This window comes from Ochotona curzoniae, unplaced genomic scaffold (genome assembly GCF_017591425.1).
Source record: "Ochotona curzoniae isolate NIBS_2020 unplaced genomic scaffold, NIBS_Ocur_1.0 scaffold_4505, whole genome shotgun sequence".
Lineage (NCBI taxonomy): Eukaryota > Metazoa > Chordata > Mammalia > Lagomorpha > Ochotonidae > Ochotona > Ochotona curzoniae.
Window position 1 is genome coordinate 12,455 of NW_024467118.1, and position 5,396 is coordinate 17,850.

At 57.4% G+C, this 5,396-nt stretch overlaps 1 pseudogene; it reads right to left on the reverse strand.

Moving 5' to 3' along the window:
- Nucleotides 1-336: 336 nt before the first annotated feature.
- LOC121146732 lies at nucleotides 337-4,756 on the reverse strand (annotated as a pseudogene).
- Nucleotides 4,757-5,396: the final 640 nt, after the last annotated feature.

Here is a 5,396-nt window from a genome sequence, read left to right on the forward strand (position 1 = left end):
AGGTTCAAAAATGCCTGCTACAGGTGCTCAGCTTCTTCCTTCCCACATTACTTCTGCGAGGTCTTCCTGGCAGTACACAAAGCAGAGTGCTCAGACAGCATTCTGCAAAGGAGAAAGGTGCTGACCGCACGGAATGCACAACAGACAGACTACAGCAGACTCACAAACCACAAAAGCTGGGGTCGTCTGCAGGCGAAGTCCCAAACACACATGAAGGTGGGCCTCACTCCATGTCAGGTTCCAGAGTCACAGCTGCTCTGTCTCTGACGTGGCTTCCCCTTCCTCCAATCAATCAGCAGTCACCGACCTGGTACCTGTGCGGTGGCCCCAGCACACTCATGCCCACTCCCCATCCTCACCTTCAGCTGAGAAGGCGAACGAACAGGTGAGATGGCCCCACAGCACGTGAGGACAACAGTACCTGGGAGCCAGGGGCCTTGAGATCGTCTCAGCTCCAGGAAGGTCTGTGACCAGGGCCAGGGCCTCCCAAGGTCTTTGGAGGGCGTCTGGAGACTGCAGAGGTACGCCGTCCCTGGGCCAGGCTGGAAAAAACAGAGGGAAGGAGAGGCTTCGTGACTCTATCTCGGCCTCCCTTCCAGCAAGTAGAGCAGGGTGTGGCCACTGGGTCATCAATCTTTGCTGTGAGCTATCCCCAGACCCACATCTACTCCCTGATCCCCACACCGATGCCCATCTATCTCCACATGGCAATCTGGGCACACGGGCGGGGGGCCGGGCACCTACCACCTCACCTACACCATTTCTCGGCACAGTCTGACTCTCTCTCTACCTTCAGGATTAGCTGGCCACCAGGAGAGGTCTTGACTGTGCTGAACATTGGTGAGGTCCGCACCTATAGCCACAGTGCCCCTGTTCCAGCGTCCCGTAACAGTTAATGCAACGAGGGGGCTTGTCAGAAAGCAAACCTCCAGATTCCATGATGCCAGGGCCTTGGAGACACCCACCGGACCAATGACACCAGCAGTCCAGACGTCTCTCCTTTGTACCGGGGTCTTTGGCCACCACCCGCTGGGCTGGCTGCACATGCTGGAGCAGGGACTGCTGGCACCACCGGTAATTAGCAAACCAGTTGTAGACCTGCTCTGCAGTCAAGCTTGTCTCCAAAGCCAAACTCTCCTGTCCGAAAACAGCACAATTGCTTTGTTAACTCCTGGTCCGTGCCCACACTTCCAGAGAAACCAAGCTGATCTCTCCAAAGGCAGCAGAATCGGCACCAGCTGCACTGGTGGCTGACCAGGGCCTCTCCTAGCCACCTGCTTGGAGAAGACACAACACCTCCCAGGCCCAGGCTCAGTTCGGGAGTCAGGCCAGGCCAAGCGTCGTAGGGAGCCGAGCCTCAGCAAGCCTTGTAGAGCAGGCCCGCAGTGTCCTGAACCTTGCAGAGCAGGCCCACAGTGTCCTGAACCTCGGGAGGGGCCCGCTGTGTGCAGTCACCGCCCCCAGCACCATGCACCCCACACATGGGGCGACCCTGAGCAAAAGCCCCAGCAGAGAGGGGGGACCCAGCCCAGTAAGCAGCAGACAGGAGAGGCCACCAGGAGGAGCCATGCGACCGCGGGACGGATGTGCTGAGGGAGCAGGAACCAGGCACTGTGGGCCAATGCCCCTACCCTCAACCCACACCCAGTACCGGCCATCTCAGCCTCCATGCCTACAGCCACACTGAGAACCTAAGAAGGCGACTGGGACTGCCCTCTGTAGACTAGGCACAGGGCACGCCCTCCCAAAAGAGGATAAAGAACAGGCGTGGGGGCAAAGGCCCAGGGACAGGCAGGGGTAGATGCTCACACCTCAGGCAAATTCCTCCAGCCTCTGGCGGACCTCTCTGGGGAAGTTCCGACTCTTGAGGCCATCCGGGCAGAGGCCTGCGGGTGGGGGATTCCTGGAGGAGATGAGAACAGCACAGTGAGGGGGCCCAGCGGTCCCCTGCCCTGTGACAGCAACATTTCTGAGGCAAGGCTGTCCCACAGGTGAAAATCAGCGTCTAACCCACACAGCTGCAGGCCATGGCGGGGAGCTCAGCCCCAAGACCCCAAAGAGGGCTCCAGGATCTGGGTTCCCACCCCTATTGTTTTCACATTTCCATGTGGCTTTTCCCTGTCCTCCCTGTCTGCCCATGGGACTTATGAGGCAAAGTCCTTGGCCTTCCCACCCATCTCTCAGTGCAGCCCCACCCCCATACCCTTGCGCCCTTCTCTGCCCAGCACTTCCTCCCTAGATTTCACTGAGTTATCATCACTGACTTGCCACCATGGCGCCTGCCAGCCCACCGCAACCCCTCAAACACATGGGGACCCCGGCAATGAGGCATCGCAGCTGACGTTCTGTGTATCGGCTCCACTCCCCTGCCTCCCTAAGGACTTTCCAGATTCCATTCCAATTCAAGTGTTTCTTGCACCAGAGGCATCGGGGCTGGTAAACATTCTGGCGGCTCTCACCTCCCCCCAGCCTTCCGGCCGCTGCCTCAGTCAGGGCTCTCCCAGTAAAACGTCTCTAGCTTCACCCAGGGTCACTGAGCCAGCTCCTCCCCTCACTACGGGCAGCAGAGGGTCACTGCTGTTCTCCTTTATCACCCTGGACTTCCCTCTCTGCATGCCACACCCCGCACTTCCCCTCACCCCCTGGCCACTCCTCAGCTGACCACTGCAGGGGGTATGAGGAGCAGCTAGGCTGCTCAGGCCACTGGACAACATCCCCAGCACTACTCCTGAGATTGAAGCCTCCTGGAGCTAGGCAGGGGACATGTCCAAGTTGGTCACAGTTTTTCGCCACCACTGAATATATCTTCATTTCTACTGAGGACAAATATCACTTCAGTTGAAGATTTCAGCTGCAAAGCCTATGTGGACGTACATAATGCAGTGGGCACCTTACACATCCCAAATGCAGCTCATCTCCCGGGAACCACTCACCCCACCCCTGCCCTGTGTGCCTTAACAAGAACCACCACACTCCTGGTTCCAACCCAGGGCCAAAAGCCCTGGAATCTCTTCCCTTTTCACTGCATACAACTGTTCTTGGGCCATGATTTGGGTCCTGGACAACGCCTGAGCCGCAAAGAGACACCACCCTTCCTGACAGCCCTCAGGGTCAGCCAGCACCATCAGAATACAGCCCTGGGCTCTCCTTGTGGTTCATCAGTCACTCTCCCCGCAGGTGAAAATTCAGCCACCACCTGTCCCTATGGTTACAGGCGAAGGTCACTGCTGCATTTTCCAAAGGCTGTGAACACCCCTTCAGCCAGCGGACATCCCCTAAACCAGAGGTCTTAAGCCAGATCTCTGAGGTTGCCACTCCCTCTGCCTTAAACACTGGTGCTCACAAGACCACCACCATCCCTCAGGTAGGGTCTCCTTCCAAGGCTGGGACAGACCTGCACTACCAACACTGAAGAAGCCCCTCGCCACAGCCCAGCCCCCTCAGACCACGGTCTCTGCAGAGACCTGCCTGCTAGCCGATGATCAATCTGCTAGCACTTCGTGGTCTCATGTCAGTGCCACCTGCAGGAAAGCAAAGCCTAGGGTGCCCCAGCATCCAGACCCAGGGAGTGCTCCCCAAACAGCTTGAGTGACAGGATGCCACCCCTACACTGGTCACCAAGTGGCTGCCTCTGCTGGGCTTCCACTGGCAGGCTGTCAGCCTCTGTGTGGTGGGTCACACAGCCCTAGCGGTCCCAGGCTCACTGACTGCTGGACTCTGAAGGACTTGCCTCACATTGGCCTCCCTGCAAGCAAGCCTCTGTAGTACAATCCATCTCTTCTTCCAGGAGCCACAGGGAGGGGTGGGGTAGCACTCAGAACAAGACCTGTGAGCCTTGCTTGGCAACAGAAAATAACGTAAGGGCATGGCCAACCCCTCAGGAGCCCCTGACACACAGAGCTAAAGCCCAGCAGTACCTCTTCCTACAGCGGAACTTCTGCACCGGGGTCAGCGCAGCCACACCCAGCTTCCTCCTGGCCAGGTCGTAGTGAATGTCGTTCCAGAGCTGCACCAGCTCACGGCTGCCTCCCTGGCACCAGACAACCCTGTCAAGGAGAGTCCACTAAAGCCACATGTTGGTAGGAAGAACCAGGTCTGGATGGACCCACGGTTAGCAGTGCTGAGGGCTACAGTGGGAAAGGAAAAAACAGGCACAAGCTAGAACCTGGAACAAGTGACATCAAGCGGCCAGGGAGGCATCAACTGCACAGAGCAAGGTCTTGGCCTCCTGCAGAGGGAATGACAAACTGAGAGGGATTCCAGGTGCCGCCAGACTGGGGTCCGGGGTGATGATGGGTGTACCTGGCCATCTGATCACTGTCAGCGCTTCAAAGCCAGAAAGAAATCAGGTTTCACTCCACCTGCTGTGTTTATGAGCTGGCACCACTTGATGCACATCCAGTACTCAGATTCCCAAGCTGCTTGTAACTCACTCAAGTGAGAATTACCGGAACTAATCTTTGTATAAAACACCTCTCCCAGGCAGCCCTAAGGGGTTGGTCTGTGAGATGTGGGCCAGCAACTCATTGCTAGCTCCCAGCATATGGATAATGCTTGAATGGTGCACCCTGCCCCTCCTTCCAATGGCCACTGAGCCCACATGTACCTCCAGAAGCCGGCAGGCCGCCTGTTGCTGCTCCTGCTGGGCCAGGACACGGGCACACACCAGGGCCACATCTGCATTGTCCAGGAGGTGCGGGCACAGCTGGCTGTCCAGGACGGCAGAAACCAAAGGCTGCATCTGAGTGAGGGTCATCTTGGATGTCACGGCGTAGGCTGCCCGCGAGGGGCACCAGCTCCGCCGGGGGTGGGTGGGTGTTCCCGTGCTCCCTCAGCAACATCAAGAAGCTCTGCATCATGCCACTCTGCCAACAAAGACCAAGATCAGACCATGTGCACACAGCAGGCCACACTGCAACCTCCATGCCAGATCAGCTGTGGTGCCCAACTGGGAATGGCCAAGGACCACACGCCTGCAAAATTTCCTTCTACCCTCCACCAGAAAAAGTCTGAATCCTGAGAGGGTGACCCCACGGGAGAGTGGCCAGCACTAGTCCACCTCTTTGTCAACACTATTACTGATGTCATTGGAATGAGGTGGGGAGAGAACTCCTGCTAGTCTACTCCCCAAATATCCACAAGAGGCTATGCAAAGCCAGGTGAAAATTAGTATGGACCTCCCACGTGGACAACACAAACCGACCACCTGAGCTATCACCCACTGCTTCTCTGCCTCCCAGGGTGCAGTTGGGGGCCAGGCTTGAACCCAGATACCTCACAACGATAGGTGGGATCCCCAGCAGACTTAACTGTTACTCCAGAGCCTGCCCCCAGTCACCTGACTTCCCTGAGCCTCCCTTTTCCACACGAGATAAACTTGATTCTGTTTCCTCGGG